Consider the following 24,970-nt stretch of genomic DNA (forward strand, 5'->3'; position numbering starts at 1 on the left):
CAGAAGAACGACCATAAGGTGTCCGAGGCAGCACTAGACCCTTGGAGACAAGTCGGCTGGAGGACGATGTATTGAATCACTACGCGATTTGTATGTTCCATCGTCATTAACAGGCTCTGAACGTTACAATTAACTGTCAGTTTTGCGTCGGATTCGAAAATCTAGACTCACAGGAGATCGACCATAAGGTGCCCGAGGCAGCAATAGACCCTTGGAGACAGGTCGGCCGGAGGACGATGTATTGAATCGCGACTCAATTTGTGTGTTCCATTGTCATTAAGAGGCTCTGAACCTTACAATTAACTGTCAGTTTTGCTTCGGATTCCAAAATCTAGACTCACAGAAGAACGACCATAAGGTGCCCGGGGCAGTTCTAACCATTGGAGACATGTCGGCTGGAGGACGATGTATTGAATCGCGACGCAATTTGTGTGTTCCATCGTCATTAACAGGCTCTGAACGTTACAATTAACGGTCAGTTTTGCATCGGATTCGAAAATCTAGACTCACAGGAGATCGACCATAAGGTGCCCGAGGCAGCAATAGACCCTTGGAGACAGGTCGGCCAGAGGACGATGTATTGAATCGCGACGCGATTTTTGTGTTCCATCGTCATTAACAGGCTCTGAACCTTACAATTAACTGTCAGTTTTGCGTCGGATTCGAAAATTTAGACTCACAGGAGAACGACCATAAGGTGACCGAGGCAGCAATAGACCCTTGGAGACAGGTCGGCCGGAGGACGATGTATTGAATCGCGACGCGATTTGTGTGTTTCATCGTCATTAACAGGCTCTGAACGTTACAATTAACTGTCAGTTTTGCGTTGGATTCGAAAATCTAGACTCACAGGAGATCGACCATAAGGTGCCCGAGGCAGGACTAGACCCTTGGAGACAAGTCGGCTGGAGGACGATGTATTGAATCGCGACGCGAGTTGTGTGTTCCATCGTCATTAACAGGCGCTGAACGTTACAATTAACTGTCAGTTTTGCGTCGGATTCGAAAATCTAGACTCACAGGAGAACGACCATAAGGTGTCCGAGGCAGCACTAGACCCTTGGAGACAGGTCGGCCGGAGGACGATGCATTGAATCGCGGGCGATTTGTGTGTTCCATCGTCATTAACAGTCCCTGAACGTTACAATTAACTGTCAGTTTTGCGTAGGATTCGAAAATCTAGACTCACAGGAGATCGACCATAAGGTGCCCGAGGCAGCAATAGACCCTTGGAAACAGGTCGGCCGGAGGACGATGTATTGAATCGCGACGCGATTTGTGTGTTCCATTGTCATTAAGATGCTCTGAACCTTACAATTAACTGTCAGTTTTGCGTCGGATTCGAAAATCTAGACTCACAGGAGAACGACCATAACGTGTCCGAGGCAGCACTAGACCCTTGGGGACAGGTCGGCCAGAGGACGATGTATTGAATCGCGACTCAATTTGTGTGTTCCATTGTCATTAAGAGGCTCTGAACCTTACAATTAATTGTCAGTTTTGCTTCGGATTCCAAAATCTAGACTCACAGAAGAACGACCATAAGGTGCCCGAGGCAGCACTAGACCATTGGAGACATGTCGGCTGGAGGACGATGTATTGAATCGCGACGCAATTTGTGTGTTCCATCGTCATTAACAGGCTCTGAACGTTACAATTAACGGTCAGTTTTGCGTCGGATTCGAAAATCTAGACTCACAGGAGATCGACCATAAGGTGCCCGAGGCAGCAATAGACCCTTGGAGACAGGTCGGCCGGAGGACGATGTATTGAATCGCGACGCGATTTTTGTGTTCCATCGTCATTAACAGGCTCTGAACCTTACAATTAACTGTCAGTTTTGCGTCGGATTCGAAAATCTAGACTCACAGGAGAACGACCATAAGGTGCCCGAGGCAGCACTAGACCCTTGGAGACAAGTCGGCTGGAGGACGATGTATTGAATCGCGACGCGAGTTGTGTGTTCCATCGTCATTAACAGGCGCTGAACGTTACAATTAACTGTCAGTTTTGCGTCGGATTCGAAAATCTAGACTCACAGGAGAACGACCATAAGGTGTCCGAGGCAGCACTAGACCCTTGGAGACAGGTCGGCCGGAGGACGATGCATTGAATCGCGGGCGATTTGTGTGTTCCATCGTCATTAACAGGCCCTGAACGTTACAATTAACTGTCAGTATTGCGTAGGATTCGAAAATCTAGACTCACAGGAGATCGACCATAAGGTGCCCGAGGCAGCAATAGACCCTTGGAGACAGGTCGGCCGGAGGACGATGTATTGAATCGCGACGCGATTTGTGTGTTCCATTGTCATTAAGATGCTCTGAACCTTACAATTAACTGTCAGTTTTGCGTCGGATTCGAAAATCTAGACTCACAGGAGAACGACCATAAGGTGTCCGAGGCAGCACTAGACCCTTGGAGACAAGTCGGCTGGAGGACGATGTATTGTATCGCGACGCAATTTGTGTGTTCCATCGTCATTAACAGGCACTGAACGTTACAATTAAATGTCAGTTTTGCGTCGGATTCGAAAATCTAGACTCACAGGAGATCGACCATAAGGTGCCCGAGGCAGCAATAGACCCTTGGAGACAGGTCGGCCGGAGGACGATGTATTGAATCGCGATTCAATTTGTGTGTTCCATTGTCATTAAGAGGCTCTGAACCTTACAATTAACTGTCAGTTTTGCTTCGGATTCCAAAATCTAGACTCACAGAAGAACGACCATAAGGTGCCCGAGGCAGCACTAGACCCTTGGAGACAAGTCGGCCGGAGGACGATGTATTGAATCGCGACGCAATTTGTGTGTTCCATCGTCATTAACAGGCTCTGAACGTTACAATTAACTGTCAGTTTTGCGTCGGATTCGAAAATCTAGACTCACAGGAGATCGACCATAAGGTGCCCGAGGCAGCAATAGACCCTTGGAGACAGGTCGGCCGGAGGACGATGTATTGAATCGCGACGCGATTTGTGTGTTCCATCGTCATTAACAGGCTCTGAACCTTACAATTAACTGTCAGTTTTGCGTCGGATTCGAAAATCTAGACTCACAGGAGATCGACCATAAGGTGCCCGAGGCAGGACTAGACCCTTGGAGACAAGTCGGCTGGAGGACGATGTATTGAATCGCGACGCGAGTTGTGTGTTCCATCGTCATTAACAGGCGCTGAACGTTACAATTAACTGTCAGTTTTGCGTCGGATTCGAAAATCTAGACTCACAGGAGAACGACCATAAGGTGTCCGAGGCAGCACTAGACCCTTGGAGACAGGTCGGCCGGAGGACGATGCATTGAATCGCGGGCGATTTGTGTGTTCCATCGTCATTAACAGTCCCTGAACGTTACAATTAACTGTCAGTTTTGCGTAGGATTCGAAAATCTAGACTCACAGGAGATCGACCATAAGGTGCCCGAGGCAGCAATAGACCCTTGGAAACAGGTCGGCCGGAGGACGATGTATTGAATCGCGACGCGATTTGTGTGTTCCATTGTCATTAAGATGCTCTGAACCTTACAATTAACGGTCAGTTTTGCGTCGGATTCGAAAATCTAGACTCACAGGAGAACGACCATAACGTGTCCGAGGCAGCACTAGACCCTTGGGGACAGGTCGGCCAGAGGACGATGTATTGAATCGCGACTCAATTTGTGTGTTCCATTGTCATTAAGAGGCTCTGAACCTTACAATTAACTGTCAGTTTTGCTTCGGATTCCAAAATCTAGACTCACAGAAGAACGACCATAAGGTGCCCGAGGCAGCACTAGACCATTGGAGACATGTCGGCTGGAGGACGATGTATTGAATCGCGACGCAATTTGTGTGTTCCATCGTCATTAACAGGCTCTGAACGTTACAATTAACGGTCAGTTTTGCGTCGGATTCGAAAATCTAGACTCACAGGAGATCGACCATAAGGTGCCCGAGGCAGCAATAGACCCTTGGAGACAGGTCGGCCGGAGGACGATGTATTGAATCGCGACGCGATTTTTGTGTTCCATCGTCATTAACAGGCTCTGAACCTTACAATTAACTGTCAGTTTTGCGTCGGATTCGAAAATCTAGACTCACAGGAGAACGACCATAAGGTGCCCGAGGCAGCACTAGACCCTTGGAGACAAGTCGGCTGGAGGACGATGTATTGAATCGCGACGCGAGTTGTGTGTTCCATCGTCATTAACAGGCGCTGAACGTTACAATTAACTGTCAGTTTTGCGTCGGATTCGAAAATCTAGACTCACAGGAGAACGACCATAAGGTGTCCGAGGCAGCACTAGACCCTTGGAGACAGGTCGGCCGGAGGACGATGCATTGAATCGCGGGCGATTTGTGTGTTCCATCGTCATTAACAGGCCCTGAACGTTACAATTAACTGTCAGTATTGCGTAGGATTCGAAAATCTAGACTCACAGGAGATCGACCATAAGGTGCCCGAGGCAGCAATAGACCCTTGGAGACAGGTCGGCCGGAGGACGATGTATTGAATCGCGACGCGATTTGTGTGTTCCATTGTCATTAAGATGCTCTGAACCTTACAATTAACTGTCAGTTTTGCGTCGGATTCGAAAATCTAGACTCACAGGAGAACGACCATAAGGTGTCCGAGGCAGCACTAGACCCTTGGAGACAAGTCGGCTGGAGGACGATGTATTGTATCGCGACGCAATTTGTGTGTTCCATCGTCATTAACAGGCACTGAACGTTACAATTAAATGTCAGTTTTGCGTCGGATTCGAAAATCTAGACTCACAGGAGATCGACCATAAGGTGCCCGAGGCAGCAATAGACCCTTGGAGACAGGTCGGCCGGAGGACGATGTATTGAATCGCGATTCAATTTGTGTGTTCCATTGTCATTAAGAGGCTCTGAACCTTACAATTAACTGTCAGTTTTGCTTCGGATTCCAAAATCTAGACTCACAGAAGAACGACCATAAGGTGCCCGAGGCAGCACTAGACCCTTGGAGACAAGTCGGCCGGAGGACGATGTATTGAATCGCGACGCAATTTGTGTGTTCCATCGTCATTAACAGGCTCTGAACGTTACAATTAACTGTCAGTTTTGCGTCGGATTCGAAAATCTAGACTCACAGGAGATCGACCATAAGGTGCCCGAGGCAGCAATAGACCCTTGGAGACAGGTCGGCCGGAGGACGATGTATTGAATCGCGACGCGATTTGTGTGTTCCATCGTCATTAACAGGCTCTGAACCTTACAATTAACTGTCAGTTTTGCGTCGGATTCGAAAATCTAGACTCACAGAAGAACGACCATAAGGTGTCCGAGGCAGCACTAGACCCTTGGAGACAAGTCGGCTGGAGGACGATGTATTGAATCGCTACGCGATTTGTATGTTCCATCGTCATTAACAGGCTCTGAACGTTACAATTAACTGTCAGTTTTGCGTCGGATTCGAAAATCTAGACTCACAGGAGATCGACCATAAGGTGCCCGAGGCAGCAATAGACCCTTGGAGACAGGTCGGCCGGAGGACGATGTATCGAATCGCGACGCAATTTGTGTGTTCCATTGTCATTAAGAGGCTCTGAACGTTACAATTAACTGTCAGTTTTGCGTCGGATTCGAAAATCTAGACTCACAGGAGAACGACCATAAGGTGCCCGAGGCAGCAATAGACCCTTGGATACAGGTCGGCCGGAGGACGATGTATTGAATCGCGACGCAATTTGTGTGTTCCATCGTCATTAACAGGCTCTGAACCTTACGATTAACTGTCAGTTTTGCGTCGCATTCGAAAATCTAGACTCACAGGAGAACGACCATAAGGTGTCCGAGGCAGCACTAGACCCTTGGATACAAGTCGGCTGGAGGACAATGTATTGAATCGCGACGCGATTTGTGTGTTCCATCGTCATTAACAGGCTCTGAACGTTACAATTTACTGTCGGGTATGCGTCGGATTCGAAAATCTAGACTCACAGGAGATCGACCATAAGGTGCCCGAGGCAGCAATAGACCCTTGGAGACAGGTCGGCCGGAGGACGATGTATTGAATCGCGACGCAATTTGTGTGTTCCATTGTCATTAAGAGGCTCTGAACCTTACAATTAACTGTCAGTTTTGCTTCGGATTCCAAAATCTAGACTCACAGAAGAACGACCATAAGGTGCCCGAGGCAGAACTAGACCATTGGAGACATGTCGGCTGGAGGACGATGTATTGAATCGCGACGCAATTTGTGTGTTCCATCGTCATTAACAGGCTCTGAACGTTACAATTAACGGTCAGTTTTGCGTCGGATTCGAAAATCTAGACTCACAGGAGATCGACCATAAGGTGCCCGAGGCAGCAATAGACCCTTGGAGACAGGTCGGCCGGAGGACGATGTATTGAATCGCGACGCGATTTTTGTGTTCCATCGTCATTAACAGGCTCTGAACCTTACAATTAACTGTCAGTTTTGCGTCGGATTCGAAAATCTAGACTCACAGGAGAACGACCATAAGGTGACCGAGGCAGCAATAGACCCTTGGAGACAGGTCGGCCGGAGGACGATGTATTGAATCGCGACGCGATTTGTGTGTTTCATCGTCATTAACAGGCTCTGAACGTTACAATTAACTGTCAGTTTTGCGTCGGATTCGAAAATCTAGACTCACAGGAGATCGACCATAAGGTGCCCGAGGCAGGACTAGACCCTTGGAGACAAGTCGGCTGGAGGACGATGTATTGAATCGCGACGCGAGTTGTGTGTTCCATCGTCATTAACAGGCGCTGAACGTTACAATTAACTGTCAGTTTTGCGTCGGATTCGAAAATCTAGACTCACAGGAGAACGACCATAAGGTGTCCGAGGCAGCACTAGACCCTTGGAGACAGGTCGGCCGGAGGACGATGCATTGAATCGCGGGCGATTTGTGTGTTCCATCGTCATTAACAGTCCCTGAACGTTACAATTAACTGTCAGTTTTGCGTAGGATTCGAAAATCTAGACTCACAGGAGATCGACCATAAGGTGCCCGAGGCAGCAATAGACCCTTGGAGACAGGTCGGCCGGAGGACGATGTATTGAATCGCGACGCGATTTGTGTGTTCCATTGTCATTAAGATGCTCTGAACCTTACAATTAACTGTCAGTTTTGCGTCGGATTCGAAAATCTAGACTCACAGGAGAACGACCATAAGGTGTCCGAGGCAGCACTAGACCCTTGGAGACAGGTCGGCCGGAGGACGATGTATTGAATCGCGACTCAATTTGTGTGTTCCATTGTCATTAAGAGGCTCTGAACCTTACAATTAACTGTCAGTTTTGCTTCTGATTCCAAAATCTAGACTCACAGAAGAACGACCATAAGGTGCCCGAGGCAGCACTAGACCCTTGGAGACAAGTCGGCTGGAGGACGATGTATTGAATCGCGACGCAATTTGTGTGTTCCATCGTCATTAACAGGCTCTGAACGTTACAATTAACTGTCAGTTTTGCGTCGGATTCAAAATCTAGACTCACAGGAGATCGACCATAAGGTGCCCGAGGCAGCAATAGACCCTTGGAGACAGGTCGGCCGGAGGACGATGTATTGAATCGCGACGCGATTTGTGTGTTCCATTGTCATTAAGATGCTCTGAACCTTACAATTAACTGTCAGTTTTGCGTCGGATTCGAAAATCTAGACTCACAGGAGAACGACCATAAGGTGTCCGAGGCAGCACTAGACCCTTGGAGACAAGTCGGCTGGAGGACGAAGTATTGTATCGCGACGCAATTTGTGTGCTCCATCGTCATTAACAGGCACTGAACGTTACAATTAAATGTCAGTTTTGCGTCGGATTCGAAAATCTAGACTCACAGGAGATCGACCATAAGGTGCCCGAGGCAGCAATAGACCCTTGGAGACAGGTCGGCCGGAGGACGATGTATTGAATCGCGACTCATTTTGTGTGTTCCATTGTCATTAAGAGGCTCTGAACCTTACAATTAACTGTCAGTTTTGCTTCGGATTCCAAAATCTAGACTCACAGAAGAACGACCATAAGGTGCCCGAGGCAGCACTAGACCCTTGGAGACAAGTCGGCTGGAGGACGATGTATTGAATCGCGACGCAATTTGTGTGTTCCATCGTCATTAACAGGCACTGAACGTTACAATTAACTGTCAGTTTTGCGTCGGATTCGAAAATCTAGACTCACAGGAGATCGACCATAAGGTGCCCGAGGCAGCAATAGACCCTTGGAGACAGGTCGGCCGGAGGACGATGTATTGAATCGCGACGCGATTTGTGTGTTCCATCGTCATTAACAGGCTCTGAACCTTACAATTAACTGTCAGTTTTGCGTCGGATTCGAAAATCTAGACTCACAGAAGAACGACCATAAGGTGTCCGAGGCAGCACTAGACCCTTGGAGACAAGTCGGCTGGAGGACGATGTATTGAATCGCGACGCGATTTGTATGTTCCATCGTCATTAACAGGCTCTGAACGTTACAATTAACTGTCAGTTTTGCGTCGGATTCGAAAATCTAGACTGACAGGAGATCGACCATAAGGTGCCCGAGGCAGCAATAGACCCTTGGAGACAGGTCGGCCGGAGGACGATGTATTGAATCGCGACTCAATTTGTGTGTTCCATTGTCATTAAGAGGCTCTGAACCTTACAATTAACTGTCAGTTTTGCTTCGGATTCCAAAATCTAGACTCACAGAAGAACGACCATAAGGTGCCCGAGGCAGAACTAGACCATTGGAGACATGTCGGCTGGAGGACGATGTATTGAATCGCGACGCAATTTGTGTGTTCCATCGTCATTAACAGGCTCTGAACGTTACAATTAACGGTCAGTTTTGCGTCGGATTCGAAAATCTAGACTCACAGGAGATCGACCATAAGGTGCCCGAGGCAGCAATAGACCCTTGGAGACAGGTCGGCCGGAGGACGATGTATTGAATCGCGACGCGATTTTTGTGTTCCATCGTCATTAACAGGCTCTGAACCTTACAATTAACTGTCAGTTTTGCGTCGGATTCGAAAATCTAGACTCACAGGAGAACGACCATAAGGTGACCGAGGCAGCAATAGACCCTTGGAGACAGGTCGGCCGGAGGACGATGTATTGAATCGCGACGCGATTTGTGTGTTTCATCGTCATTAACAGGCTCTGAACGTTACAATTAACTGTCAGTTTTGCGTCGGATTCGAAAATCTAGACTCACAGGAGATCGACCATAAGGTGCCCGAGGCAGGACTAGACCCTTGGAGACAAGTCGGCTGGAGGACGATGTATTGAATCGCGACGCGAGTTGTGTGTTCCATCGTCATTAACAGGCGCTGAACGTTACAATTAACTGTCAGTTTTGCGTCGGATTCGAAAATCTAGACTCACAGGAGAACGACCATAAGGTGTCCGAGGCAGCACTAGACCCTTGGAGACAGGTCGGCCGGAGGACGATGCATTGAATCGCGGGCGATTTGTGTGTTCCATCGTCATTAACAGTCCCTGAACGTTACAATTAACTGTCAGTTTTGCGTAGGATTCGAAAATCTAGACTCACAGGAGATCGACCATAAGGTGCCCGAGGCAGCAATAGACCCTTGGAGACAGGTCGGCCGGAGGACGATGTATTGAATCGCGACGCGATTTGTGTGCTCCATTGTCATTAAGATGCTCTGAACCTTACAATTAACTGTCAGTTTTGCGTCGGATTCGAAAATCTAGACTTACAGGAGAACGACCATAAGGTGTCCGAGGCAGCACTAGACCCTTGGAGACAAGTCGGCTGGAGGACGATGTATTGTATCGCGACGCAATTTGTGTGTTCCATCGTCATTAACAGGCTCTGAACGTTACAATTAACTGTCAGTTTTGCGTCGGATTCGAAAATCTAGACTCACAGGAGATCGACCATAAGGTGCCCGAGGCAGCAATAGACCCTTGGAGACAGGTCGGCCGGAGGACGATGTATTGAATCGCGACTCAATTTGTGTGTTCCATTGTCATTAAGAGGCTCTGAACCTTACTATTAACTGTCAGTTTTGCTTCGGATTCCAAAATCTAGACTCACAGAAGAACGACCATAAGGTGCCCGAGGCAGCACTAGACCCTTGGAGACAAGTCGGCTGGAGGACGATGTATTGAATCGCGACGCAATTTGTGTGTTACATCGTCATTAACAGGCTCTGAACGTTATAATTAACTGTCAGTTTTGCGTCGGATTCGAAAATCTAGACTCACAGGAGATCGACCATAAGGTGCCCGAGGCAGCAATAGACCCTTGGAGACAGGTCGGCCGGAGGACGATGTATTGAATCGCGACGCGATTTGTGTGTTCCATCGTCATTAACAGACTCTGAACCTTACAATTAACTGTAAGTTTTGCGTCGGATTCGAAAATCTAGACTCACAGGAGATCGACCATAAGGTGTCCGAGGCAGCACTAGACCCTTGGAGACAAGTCGGCTGGTGGACGATGTATTGAATCGCGACGCAATTTGTGTGTTCCATCGTCATTAACAGGCTCTGAACCTTGCAATTAACTGTCAGTTTTGCGTCTGATTCGAAAATCTAGACTCACAGAAGTACGACCATAAGGTGCCCGAGGCAGCACTAGACCATTGGAGACAAGTCGGCTGGAGGACCATGTATTGAATCGCGACGCAATTTGTGTGTTCCATCGTCATTAACAGGCTCTGAACGTTATAATTAACTGTCAGTTTTGCGTCGGATTCGAAAATCTAGACTCACAGGAGATCGACCATAAGGTGCCCGAGGCAGCAATAGACCCTTGGAGACATGTCGGCCGGAGGACGATGTATTGAATCGCGACGCGATTTGTGTGTTCCATCGTCATTAACAGGCTCTGAACCTTACAATTAACTGTCAGTTTTGCGTCGGATTCGAAAATCTAGACTCACAGGAGAACGACCATAAGGTGACCGAGGCAGCAATAGACCCTTGGAGACAGGTCGGCCGGAGGACGATGTATTGAATCGCGACGCGATTTGTGTGTTCCATCGTCATTAACAGGCTCTGAACGTTACAATTAACTGTCAGTTTTGCGTCGGATTCGAAAATCTAGACTCACAGGAGATCGACCTTAAGGTGCCCGAGGCAGCAATAGACCTTTGGAGACAGGTCGGCCGGAGGACGATGTATTGAATCGCGACGCGATTTGTGTGTTCCATCGTCATTAACAGGCTCTGAACGTTACAATTAACTGTCAGTTTTGCGTCGGAATCGAAAATCTAGACTCACAGGAGATTGACCATAAGGTGCCCGAGGCAGCAATAGACCCTTGGAGACAGGTCGGCCGGAGGACGATGTATTGAATCGAGACGCAATTTGTGTCTTCCATCGTCATTAACAGGCTCTGAACCTTACAATTAACTGTCAGTTTTGCGTCGGATTCGAAAATCTAGACTCACAGGAGAACGACCATAAGGTGCCCGAGGCAGCACTAGACCCTTGGAGACAAGTCGGCTGGAGGATGATGTATTGAATCGCGACGTGATTTGTGTGTTCCATCGTCATTAACAGGCTCTGAACGTTACAATTAACTGTCAGTTTTGCGTCGAATTCGAAAATATAGACTCACAGGAGATCGACCATAAGGTGCCCGAGGCAGCAATAGACCCTTGGAGACAGGTGGCCGGAGGACGATGTATTGAATCGCGACGCAATTTGTGTGTTACATCGTCATTAACAGGCTCTGAACCTTACAATTAACTGTCAGTTTTGCATCGGATTCGAAAATCTAGACTCACAGGAGATCGACCATAAGGTGCCCGAGGCAGCAACAGACCCTTGGAGACAGGTCGGCCGGAGGACGGTGTATTGAATCGCGACCGGATTTGTGTTTTCCATCGTCATTAACAGGCTCTGAACGTAACAATTAACTGTCATTTTTGCGTCGGATTCGAAAATCTAGATTCACAGGAGATCGACCATAAGGTGCCCGAGGCAGCAATAGACCCTTGGAGACAGGTCGGCCGGAGGACGATGTATTGAATCGCGACGCGATTTGTGTGTTCCATTGTCATTAACAGGCTCTGAACGTTACAATTAACTGTCAGTTTTGCGTCGGATTCGAAAATCTAGACTCACAGGAGATCGACCATAAGGTGCCCGAGGCAGGACTAGACCATTGGAGACAAGTCGGCTGGAGGACGATGTATTGAATCGCGACGCGATTTGTGTGTTCCATCGTCATTAACAGGCGCTGAACGTTACAATTAACTGTCAGTTTTGCGTCGGATTCGAAAATCTAGTTCACAGGAGAACGACCATAAGGTGTCCGAGGCAGCACTAGACCCTTGGAGACAGGTCGGCCGGAGGACGATGTATTGAATCGCGACGCGATTTGTGTGTTCCATCGTCATTAACAGACTCTGAACCTTACAATTAACTGTAAGTTTTGCGTCGGATTCGAAAATCTAGACTCACAGGAGATCGACCATAAGGTGTCCGAGGCAGCACTAGACCCTTGGAGACAAGTCGGCTGGTGGACGATGTATTGAATCGCGACGCAATTTGTGTGTTCCATCGTCATTAACAGGCTCTGAACCTTGCAATTAACTGTCAGTTTTGCGTCGGATTCGAAAATCTAGACTCACAGAAGTACGACCATAAGGTGCCCGAGGCAGCACTAGACCATTGGAGACAAGTCGGCTGGAGGACCATGTATTGAATCGCGACGCAATTTGTGTGTTCCATCGTCATTAACAGGCTCTGAACGTTATAATTAACTGTCAGTTTTGCGTCGGATTCGAAAATCTAGACTCACAGGACATCGACCATAAGGTGCCCGAGGCAGCAATAGACCCTTGGAGACATGTCGGCCGGAGGACGATGTATTGAATCGCGACGCGATTTGTGTGTTCCATCGTCATTAACAGGCTCTGAACCTTACAATTAACTGTCAGTTTTGCGTCGGATTCGAAAATCTAGACTCACAGGAGAACGACCATAAGGTGACCGAGGCAGCAATAGACCCTTGGAGACAGGTCGGCCGGAGGACGATGTATTGAATCGCGACGCGATTTGTGTGTTCCATCGTCATTAACAGGCTCTGAACGTTACAATTAACTGTCAGTTTTGCGTCGGATTCGAAAATCTAGACTCACAGGAGATCGACCTTAAGGTGCCCGAGGCAGCAATAGACCTTTGGAGACAGGTCGGCCGGAGGACGATGTATTGAATCGCGACGCGATTTGTGTGTTCCATCGTCATTAACAGGCTCTGAACGTTACAATTAACTGTCAGTTTTGCGTCGGAATCGAAAATCTAGACTCACAGGAGATTGACCATAAGGTGCCCGAGGCAGCAATAGACCCTTGGAGACAGGTCGGCCGGAGGACGATGTATTGAATCGAGACGCAATTTGTGTCTTCCATCGTCATTAACAGGCTCTGAACCTTACAATTAACTGTCAGTTTTGCGTCGGATTCGAAAATCTAGACTCACAGGAGAACGACCATAAGGTGCCCGAGGCAGCACTAGACCCTTGGAGACAAGTCGGCTGGAGGATGATGTATTGAATCGCGACGTGATTTGTGTGTTCCATCGTCATTAACAGGCTCTGAACGTTACAATTAACTGTCAGTTTTGCGTCGAATTCGAAAATATAGACTCACAGGAGATCGACCATAAGGTGCCCGAGGCAGCAATAGACCCTTGGAGACAGGTGGCCGGAGGACGATGTATTGAATCGCGACGCAATTTGTGTGTTACATCGTCATTAACAGGCTCTGAACCTTACAATTAACTGTCAGTTTTGCATCGGATTCGAAAATCTAGACTCACAGGAGATCGACCATAAGGTGCCCGAGGCAGCAACAGACCCTTGGAGACAGGTCGGCCGGAGGACGGTGTATTGAATCGCGACCGGATTTGTGTTTTCCATCGTCATTAACAGGCTCTGAACGTAACAATTAACTGTCATTTTTGCGTCGGATTCGAAAATCTAGATTCACAGGAGATCGACCATAAGGTGCCCGAGGCAGCAATAGACCCTTGGAGACAGGTCGGCCGGAGGACGATGTATTGAATCGCGACGCGATTTGTGTGTTCCATTGTCATTAACAGGCTCTGAACGTTACAATTAACTGTCAGTTTTGCGTCGGATTCGAAAATCTAGACTCACAGGAGATCGACCATAAGGTGCCCGAGGCAGGACTAGACCATTGGAGACAAGTCGGCTGGAGGACGATGTATTGAATCGCGACGCGATTTGTGTGTTCCATCGTCATTAACAGGCGCTGAACGTTACAATTAACTGTCAGTTTTGCGTCGGATTCGAAAATCTAGTTCACAGGAGAACGACCATAAGGTGTCCGAGGCAGCACTAGACCCTTGGAGACAGGTCGGCCGGAGGACGATGTATTGAATCGCGACGCGATTTGTGTGTTCCATCGTCATTAACAGGCCCTGAACGTTACAATTAACTGTCTGTTTTGCGTCGGATTCGAAAATCTAGACTCACAGGAGATCGACCATAAGGTGCCCGAGGCAGCATGGAGACAGGTCGGCCGGAGGACGATGTGTTGAATCGCGACGCGATTTGTGTGTTCCATTGTCATTAAGATGCTCTGAACCTTACAATTAACTGTCAGTTTTGCGTCGGATTCGAAAATCTAGACTCACAGGTGAACGACCATAAGGTGTCCGAGGCAGCACTAGACCCTTGGAGACAAGTCGGCTGGAGGACGATGTATTGAATCGCGACGCAATTTGTGTGTTCCATCGTCATTAACAGGCGCTGAACGTTACAATTAACTGTCAGTTTTGTGTCGGATTCGAAAATCTAGACTCACAGGAGAACGACCATAAGGTGTCCGAGGCAGCACTAGACCCTTGGAGACAGGTCGGCCGGAGGACGATGTATTGAATCGCGACGCAATTTGTGTGTTCCATTGTCATTAAGAGGCTCTGAACCTTACAATTAACTGTCAGTTTTGCGTCGGATTCGAAAATCTAGACTCACAGGAGAACGACCATAAGTTGTCCGAGGCAGCACTAGACCCTTGGAGACAGGTCGGCCGGAGGACGATGCATAGAATCGCGATCGATTTGTGTGTTCCATCGTCATTAACAGGCCCTGAACGTTACAATTAACTGTCAGTTTTGCGTAGGATTCGAAAATCTAGACTCACAGGAGATCGACCATAAGGTGCCCGAGGCAGCAATAGACCCTTGGAGACAGGTCGGCCGGAGGACGATGTATTGAATCGCGACGCGATTTGTGTGTTCCATTGTCATTAAGATGCTCTGAACCTTACAATTGACTGTCAGTTTTGCGTCGGATTCGAAAATCTAGACTCACAGGAGAACGACCATAAGGTGTCCGAGGCAGCACTAGACCCTTGGAGACAAGTCGGCTGGAGGACGATGTATTGTATCGCGACGCAATTTGTGTGTTCCATCGTCATTAACAGGCACTGAACGTTACAATTAACTGTCAGTTTTGCGTCGGATTCGAAAATCTAGACTCACAGGAGATCGACCATAAGGTGCCCGAGGCAGCAATAGACCCTTGGAGACAGGTCGGCCGGAGGACGATGTAATGAATCGCGACTCAATTTGTGTGTTCCATTGTCATTAAGAGGCTCTGAACCTTACAATTAACTGTCAGTTTTGCGTCGGATTCGAAAATCTAGACTCACAGGAGAACGACCATAAGGTGACCGAGGCAGCAATAGACCCTTGGAGACAGGTCGGCCGGAGGACGATGTATTGAATCGCGACGCAATTTGTGTGTTCCATCGTCATTAACAGGCTCTGAACGTTACAATTAACTGTCAGTTTTGCGTCGGATTCGAAAATCTAGACTCACAGGAGATCGACCATAAGGTGCCCGAGGCAGGACTAGACCCTTGGAGACAAGTCGGCTGGAGGACGATGTTTGAATCGCGACGCGATTTGTGTGTTCCATCGTCATTAACAGGCGCTGAACGTTACTATTAACTGTCAGTTTTGCGTCGGATTCGAAAATCTAGACTCACAGGAGAACGACCATAAGGTGTCCGAGGCAGCACTAGACCCTTGGAGACAGGTCGGCCGGTGGACGATGTATTGAATCGCGACGCGATTTGTGTGTTCCATCGTCATTAACAGGCCCTGAACGTTGCAATTAACTGTCAGTTTTGCGTCGGATTCGAAAATCTAGACTCACAGGAGATCGACCATAAGGTGCCCGAGGCAGCAATAGACCCTTGGAGACAGGTCGGCCGGAGGACGATGTATTGAATCGCGACGCGATTTGTGTGTTCCATCGTCATTAACAGGATCTGAACCTTACAATTAACTGTAAGTTTTGCGTCGGATTCGAAAATCTAGACTCACAGGAGATCGACCATAAGGTGTCCGAGGCAGCACTAGACCCTTGGAGACAAGTCGGCTGGAGGACGATGTATTGAATCGCGACGCAATTTGTGTGTTCCATCGTCATTAAGAGGCTCTGAACCTTACAATTAACTGTCAGTTTTGCTTCGGATTCCAAAATCTAGACTCACAGAAGAACGACCATAAGGTGCCCGAGGCAGCAATAGACCCTTGGAGACAAGTCGGCTGGAGGACCATGTATTGAATCGCGACGCAATTTGTGTGTTCCATCGTCATTAACAGGCTCTGAACGTTACAATTAACTGTCAGTTTTGCGTCGGATTCGAAAATCTAGACTCACAGGAGATCGACCATAAGGTGCCCGAGGCAGCAATAGACCCTTGGAGACATGTCGGCCGGAGGACGATGTATTGAATCTTGACGCGATTTGTGTGTTCCATCGTCATTAACAGGCTCTGAACCTTACAATTAACTGTCTGTTTTGCGTCGGATTCGAAAATCTAGACTCACAGGGAACGACCATAAGGTGACCGAGGCAGCAATAGACCCTTGGAGACAGGTCGGCCGGAGGACGATGTATTGAATCGCGACGCGATTTGTGTGTTCCATCGCCATTAACAGGCTCTGAACGTTACAATTAACTGTCAGTTTTGCGTCGGATTCGAAAATCTAGACTCACAGGAGATCGACCTTAAGGTGCCCGAGGCAGCAATAGACCTTTAGAGACAGGTCGGCCGGAGGACGATGTATTGAATCGCGACGCGATTTGTATGTTCCATCGTCATTAACAGGCTCTGAACGTTACAATTAACTGTCAGTTTTGCGTCGGAATCGAAAATCTAGACTCACAGGAGATTGACCATAAGGTGCCCGAGGCAGCAATAGACCCTTGGAGACAGGTCGGCCGGAGGACGATGTATTGAATCGAGACGCAATTTGTGTGTTCCATCGTCATTAACAGGCTCTGAACCTTACAATTAACTGTCAGTTTTGCGTCGGATTCGAAAATCTAGACTCACAGGAGAACGACCATAAGGTGCCCGAGGCAGCACTAGACCCTTGGAGACAAGTCGGCTGGAGGATGATGTATTGAATCGCGACGTGATTTGTGTGTTCCATCGTCATTAACAGGCTCTGAACGTTACAATTAACTGTCAGATTTGCGTCGAATTCGAAAATGAAGACTCACAGAAGATCGACCATTAGGTGCCCGAGGCAGCAATAGACCCTTGGAGACAGGTGGCCGGAGGACGATGTATTGAATCGCGACGCAATTTGTGTGTTACATCGTCATTAACAGGCTCTGAACCTTACAATTAACTGTCAGTTCTGCATCGGATTCGAAAATCTAGACTCACAGGAGATCGACCATAAGGTGCCCGAGGCAGCAACAGACCCTTGGAGACAGGTCGGCCGGAGGACGATGTATTGAATCGCGACCGGATTTGTGTTTTCCATCGTCATTAACAGGCTCTGAACGTAACAATTAACTGTCATTTTTGCGTCGGATTCGAAAATCTAGATTCACAGGAGATCGACCATAAGGTGCCCGAGGCAGCAATAGACCCTTGGAGACAGGTCGGCCGGAGGACGATGTATTGAATCGCGACGCGATTTGTGTGTTCCATTGTCATTAACAGGCACTGAACGTTACAATTAACTGTCAGTTTTGCGTCGGATTCGAAAATCTAGACTCACAGAAGATCGACCATAAGGTGCCCGAGGCAGGACTAGACCATTGGAGACAAGTCGGCTGGAGGACGATGTATTGAATCGCGACGCGATTTGTGTGTTCCATCGTCATTAACAGGCGCTGAACGTTACAATTAACTGTCAGTTTTGCGTCGGATTCGAAAATCTAGTTCACAGGAGAACGACCATAAGGTGTCCGAGGCAGCACTAGACCCTTGGAGACAGGTCGGCCGGAGGACGATGTATTGAATCGCGACGCGATTTGTGTGTTCCATCGTCATTAACAGGCCCTGAACGTTACAATTAACTGTCTGTTTTGCGTCGGATTCGAAAATCTAGACTCACAGGAGATCGACCATAAGGTGCCCGAGGCAGCATGGAGACAGGTCGGCCGGAGGACGATGTGTTGAATCGCTACGCGATTTGTGTGTTCCATTGTCATCAAGATGCTCTGAACCTTACAATTAACTGTCAGTTTTGCGTCGGATTCGAAAATCTAGACTCACAGGTGAACGACCATAAGGTGTCCGAAGCAGCACTAGACCCTTGGAGACAAGTCGGCTGGAGGACGATGTATTGAATCGCGACGCAATTTGTGTGTTCCATCGTCATTAACAGGCGCTGAACGTTACAATTAACTGTCAGTTTTGTGTCGGATTCGAAAATCTAGACTCACAGGAGAACGACCATAAGGTGTCCGAGGCAGCACTAGACCCTTGGAGACAGGTCGGCCGGAGGACGATGTATTGAATCGCGACGCAATTTGTGTGTTCCATTGTCATTAAGAGGCTCTGAACCTTACAATTAACTGTCAGTTTTGCGTCGGATTCGAAAATCTAGACTCACAGGAGAACGACCATAAGGTGTCCGAGGCAGCACTAGACCCTTGGAGACAGGTCGGCCGGAGGACGATGCATTGAATCGCGGGCGATTTGTGTGTTCCATCGTCATTAACAGGCCCTGAACGTTACAATTAACTGTCAGTTTTGCGTAGGATTCGAAAATCTAGACTCACAGGAGATCGACCATAAGGTGCCCGAGGCAGCAATAGACCCTTGGAGACAGGTCGGCCGGAGGACGATGTATTGAATCGCGACGCGATTTGTGTGTTCCATTGTCATTAAGATGCTCTGAACCTTACAATTGACTGTCAGTTTTGCGTCGGATTCGAAAATCTAGACTCACAGGAGAACGACCATAAGGTGTCCGAGGCAGCACTAGACACTTGGAGACAAGTCGGCTGGAGGACGATGTATTGTATCGCGACGCAATTTGTGTGTTCCATCGTCATTAACAGGCACTGAACGTTACAATTAACTGTCAGTTTTGCGTCGGATTCGAAAATCTAGACTCACAGGAGATCGACCATAAGGTGCCCGAGTCAGCAATAGACCCTTGGAGACAGGTCGGCCGGAGGACGATGTAATGAATCGCGACTCAATTTGTGTGTTCCATTGTCATTAAGAGCCTCTGAACCTTACAATTAACTGTCAGTTTTGCTTCGGATTCCAAAATCTAGACTCACAGAAGAACGACCATAAGGTGCCCGAGGCAGCACTAGACCCTTGGAGACAAGTCGGCTGGAGGACGATGTATTGAATCGCGACGCAATTTGTGTGTTCCATCGTCATTAACAGGCTCTGAACGTTACAATTAACTGTCAGTTTTGCGTCGGATTCGAAAATCTAGACTCACAGGAGATCGACCATAAGGTGCCCGAGGCAGCAATAGACCCTTGGAGACAGGTCGGCCGGAGGACGATGTATTGAATCGCGACGCGATTTGTGTGTTCCATCGTCATTAACAGGCTCTGAACCTTACAATTAACTGTCAGTTTTGCGTCGGATTCGAAAATCTAGACTCACAGGAGAACGACCATAAGGTGACCGAGGCAGCAATAGACCCTTGGAGACAGGTCGGCCGGAGGACGATGTATTGAATCGCGACGCAATTTGTGTGTTCCTTCGTCATTAACAGGCTCTGAACGTTACAATTAACTGTCAGTTTTGTGTCGGATTCGAAAATCTAGACTCACAGGAGATCGACCATAAGGTGCCCGAGGCAGGACTAGACCCTTGGAGACAAGTCGGCTGGAGGACGATGTTTGAATCGCGACGCGATTTGTGTGTTCCATCGTCATTAACAGGCGCTGAACGTTACTATTAACTGTCAGTTTTGCGTCGGATTCGAAAATCTAGACTCACAGGAGAACGACCATAAGGTGTCCGAGGCAGCACTAGACCCTTGGAGACAGGTCGGCCGGTGGACGACGTATTGAATCGCGACGCGATTTGTGTGTTCCATCGTCATTAACAGGCCCTGAACGTTACAATTAACTGTCAGTTTTGCGTCGGATTCGAAAATCTAGACTCACAGGAGATCGACCATAAGGTGCCCGAGGCAGCAGTAGACCCTTGGAGACAGGTCGGCCGGAGGACGATGTATTGAATCGCGACGCGATTTGTGTGTTCCATCGTCATTAACAGGATCTGAACCTTACAATTAACTGTGAGTTTTGCGTCGGATTCGAAAATCTAGACTCACAGGAGATCGACCATAAGGTGTCCGAGGCAGCACTAGACCCTTGGAGACAAGTCGGGTGGAGGACGATGTATTGAATCGCGACGCAATTTGTGTGTTCCATCGTCATTAACAGGCACTGAACGTTACAATTAACTGTCAGTTTTGCGTCGGATTCGAAAATCTAGACTCACAGGAGATCGACCATAAGGTGCCCGAGGCAGCAATAGACCCTTGGAGACAGGTCGGCCGGAGGACGATGTATTGAATCGCGACGCAATTTGTGTGTTCCATCGTCATTAACAGGCTCTGAACCTTGCAATTAACTGTCAGTTTTGCGTCGGATTCGAAAATCTAGACTCACAGAAGGACGACCATAAGGTGCCCGAGGCAGCACTAGACCCTTGGAGACAAGTCGGCTGGAGGACGATGTATTGAATCGCGACGCGATTTGTGTGTTCCATCGTCATTAACAGGCTCTGAACGTTACAATTAACTGTCAGTTTTGCGTCGGATTCGAAAATCTAGACATACAGGAGATCGACCATAAGGTGCCCGAGGCAGCAATAGACCCTTGGAGACAGGTCGGCCGGAGGACGATGTATTGAATCGCGACTCAATTTGTGTGTTCCATTGTCATTAAGAGGCTCTGAACCTTACAATTAACTGTCAGTTTTGCTTCGGATTGCAAAATCTAGACTCACAGAGGAACGACCATAAGGTGCCCGAGGCAGCACTAGACCCTTGGAGACAAGTCGGCTGGAGGACGATGTATTGAATCGCGACGCAATTTGTGTGTTCCATCGTCATTAACAGGCTCTGAACGTTACAATTAACTGTCAGTTTTGCGTCGGATTCGAAAATCTAGACTCACAGGAGATCGACCATAAGGTGCCCGAGGCAGCAATAGACCCTTGGAGACATGTCGGCCGGAGGACGATGTATTGAATCGCGACGCGATTTGTGTGTTCCATCGTCATTAACAGGCTCTGAACCTTACAATTAACTGTCAGTTTTGCGTCGGATTCGAAAATCTAGACTCACATAAGGTGACCGAGGCAGCAATAGACCCTTGGAGACAGGTCGGCCGGAGGACGATGTATTGAATCGCGACGCGATTTGTGTGTTCCATCGTCATTAACAGGCTCTGAACGTTACAATTAACTGTCAGTTTTGCGTCGGATTCGAAAATCTAGACTCACAGGAGATTGACCATAAGGTGCCCGAGGCAGCAATAGACCCTTGGAGACAGGTCGGCCGGAGGACGATGTATTGAATCGCGACGCAATTTGTGTCTTCCATCGTCATTAACAGGCTCTGAACCTTACAATTAACTGTCAGTTTTGCGTCGGATTCGAAAATCTAGACTCACAGGAGAACGACCATAAGGTGCCCGAGGCAGCACTAGACTCTTGGAGACAAGTCGGCTGGAGGATGATGTATTGAATCGCGACGTGATTTGTGTGTTCCATCGTCATTAACAGGCTCTGAACGTTACAATTAACTGTCAGTTTTGCGTCGAATTCGAAAATATAGACTCACAGGAGATCGACCATAAGGTGCCCGAGGCAGCAATAGACCCCTGGAGACAGGTCGGCCGGAGGACGATGTATTGAATCGCGACGCAATTTGTGTGTTACATCGTCATTAACAGGCTCTGAACCTTACAATTAACTGTCAGTTTTGCTTCTGATTCCAAAATCTAGACTCACAGAAGAACGACCATAAGGTGCCCGAGGCAGCACTAGACCCTTGGAGACAAGTCGGCTGGAGGACGATGTATTGAATCGCGACGCAATTTGTGTGTTCCATCGTCATTAACAGGCTCTGAACGTTACAATTAACTGTCAGTTTTGCGTCGGATTCAAAATCTAGACTCACAGGAGATCGACCATAAGGTGCCCGAGGCAGCAATAGACCCTTGGAGACAGGTCGGCCGGAGGACGATGTATTGAATCGCGACGCGATTTGTGTGTTCCATTGTCATTAAGATGCTCTGAACCTTACAATTAACTGTCAGTTTTGCGTCGGATTCGAAAATCTAGACTCACAGGAGAACGACCATAAGGTGTCCGAGGCAGCACTAGACCCTTGGAGACAAGTCGGCTGGAGGACGATGTATTGAATCGCGACGCGATTTGTCTGTTCCATCGTCATTAACAGGCGCTGAACGTTACAATTAACTGTCAGTTTTGCGTCAGATTCGAAAATCTAGTTCACAGGATAACGACCATAAGGTGTCCGAGGCAGCACTAGACCCTTGGAGACAGGTCGGCCGGAGGACGATGTATTGAATCGCGACGCGATTTGTGTGTTCCATCGTCATTAACAGGCCCTGAACGTTACAATTAACTGTCAGTTTTGCGTCGGATTCGAAAATCTAGACTCACAGGAGATCGACCATAAGGTGCCCGAGGCAGCAATAGAGCCATGGAGACAGGTCGGCCGGAGGACGATGTGTTGAATCGCGACGCGATTTGTGTGTTCCATTGTCATTAAGATGCTCTGAACCTTACAATTAACTGTCAGTTTTGCGTCGATTTCGAAAATCTAGACTCACAGGAGAACGACCATAAGGTGTCCGAAGCAGCACTAGACCCTTGGAGACAAGTCGGCTGGAGGACGATGTATTGAATCGCGACGCAATTTGTGTGTTCCATCGTCATTAACAGGCGCAGAACGTTACAATTAACTGACAGTTTTGTGTCGGATTCGAAAATCTAGACTCACAGGAGAACGACCATAAGGTGTCCGAGGCAGCACTAGACCCTTGGAGACAGGTCGGCCGGAGGACGATGTATTGAATCGCGACGCAATTTGTGTGTTCCATTGTCATTAAGAGGCTCTGAACCTTACGATTAACTGTCAGTTTTGCGTCGGATTCGAAAATCTAGACTCACAGGAGAACGACCATAAGGTGCCCGAGGCAGCACTAGACCTTTGGAAACAAGTCGGCTGGAGGACGATGTATTGAATCGCGACGCAATTTGTGTGTTCCATCGTCATTAACAGGCTCTGAACGTTACAATTAACTGTCAGTTTTGCGTCGGATTCGAAAATCTAGACTCACAGGAGATCGACCATAAGGTGCCCGAGGCAGCAATAGACCCTTGGAGACAGGTCGGCCGGAGGACGATGTATTGAATCGCGACGCAATTTGTGTGTTCCATCATCATTAACAGGCTCTGAACCTTACAATTAACTGTCAGTTTTGCGTCGGAATCGAAAATCTAGACTCACAGAAGAACGACCATAAGGTGCCCGAGGCAGCACTAGACCCTTGGAGACAAGTCGGCTGGAGGAAGATGTATTGAATCGCGACGCGATTTGTGTGTTCCATCGTCATTAACAGGCTCTGAACGTTACAATTAACTGTCAGTTTTGCGTCGGATTCGAAAATCTAGACTCACAGGAGATCGACCATAAGGTGCCCGAGGCAGCAATAGACCCTTGGAGACAGGTCGGCCGGAGGACGATGTATTGAATCGCGACTCAATTTGTGTGTTCCATTGTCATTAAGAGGCTCTGAACCTTACAATTAACTGTCAGTTTTGCTTCGGATTCGAAAATCTAGACCCACAGAAGAACGACCATAAGGTGCCCGAGGCAGCACTAGACCAGTGGAGACAAGTCGGCTGGAGGACGATGTATTGAATCGCGACGCAATTTGTGTGTTCCATCGTCATTAACAGGCTCTGAACGTTACAATTAACGGTCAGTTTTGCGTCGGATTCGAAAATCTAGACTCACAGGAGATCGACCATAAGGTGCCCGAGGCAGCAATAGACCCTTGGAGACAGGTCGGCCGGAGGACGATGTATTGAATCGCGACGCGATTTGTGTGTTCCATCGTCATTAACAGGCTCTGAACGTTACAATTAACTGTCAGTTTTGCGTCGGATTCGAAAATCTAGACTCTCAGGAGATCGACCATAAGGTGCCCGAGGCAGGACTAAACCCTTGGAGACAAGTTGGCTGGAGGACGATGTATTGAATCGCGACGCGATTTGTGTTTTCCATCGTCATTAACAGGCGCTGAACGTTACAATTAACTGTCAGTTTTGCGTCGGATTCGAAAATCTAGACTCACAGGAGAACGACCATAAGGTGTCCGAGGCAGCACTAGACCCTTGGAGACAGGTCGGCCGGAGGACGATGTATTGAATCGCGACGCGATTTGTGTGTTCCATCGTTATTAACAGGCCCTGAACGTAACAATTAACTGTCAGTTTTGCGTCGGATTCGAAAATCTAGACTCACAGGAGATCGACCATAAGGTGCCCGAGGCAGCAATAGACCCTTGGAGACAGGTCGGCCGGAGGACGATGTATTGAATCGCGACGCGATTTGTGTGTTCCATTGTCATTAAGATGCTCTGAACCTTACAATTAACTGTCAGTTTTGCGTCGGATTCGAAAATCTAGACTCACAGGAGAACGACCATAAGGTGTACGAGGCAG

The sequence above is a fragment of the Schistocerca nitens genome, chromosome 4 (assembly GCF_023898315.1).
Source record: "Schistocerca nitens isolate TAMUIC-IGC-003100 chromosome 4, iqSchNite1.1, whole genome shotgun sequence".
NCBI classification, from domain to species: domain Eukaryota; kingdom Metazoa; phylum Arthropoda; class Insecta; order Orthoptera; family Acrididae; genus Schistocerca; species Schistocerca nitens.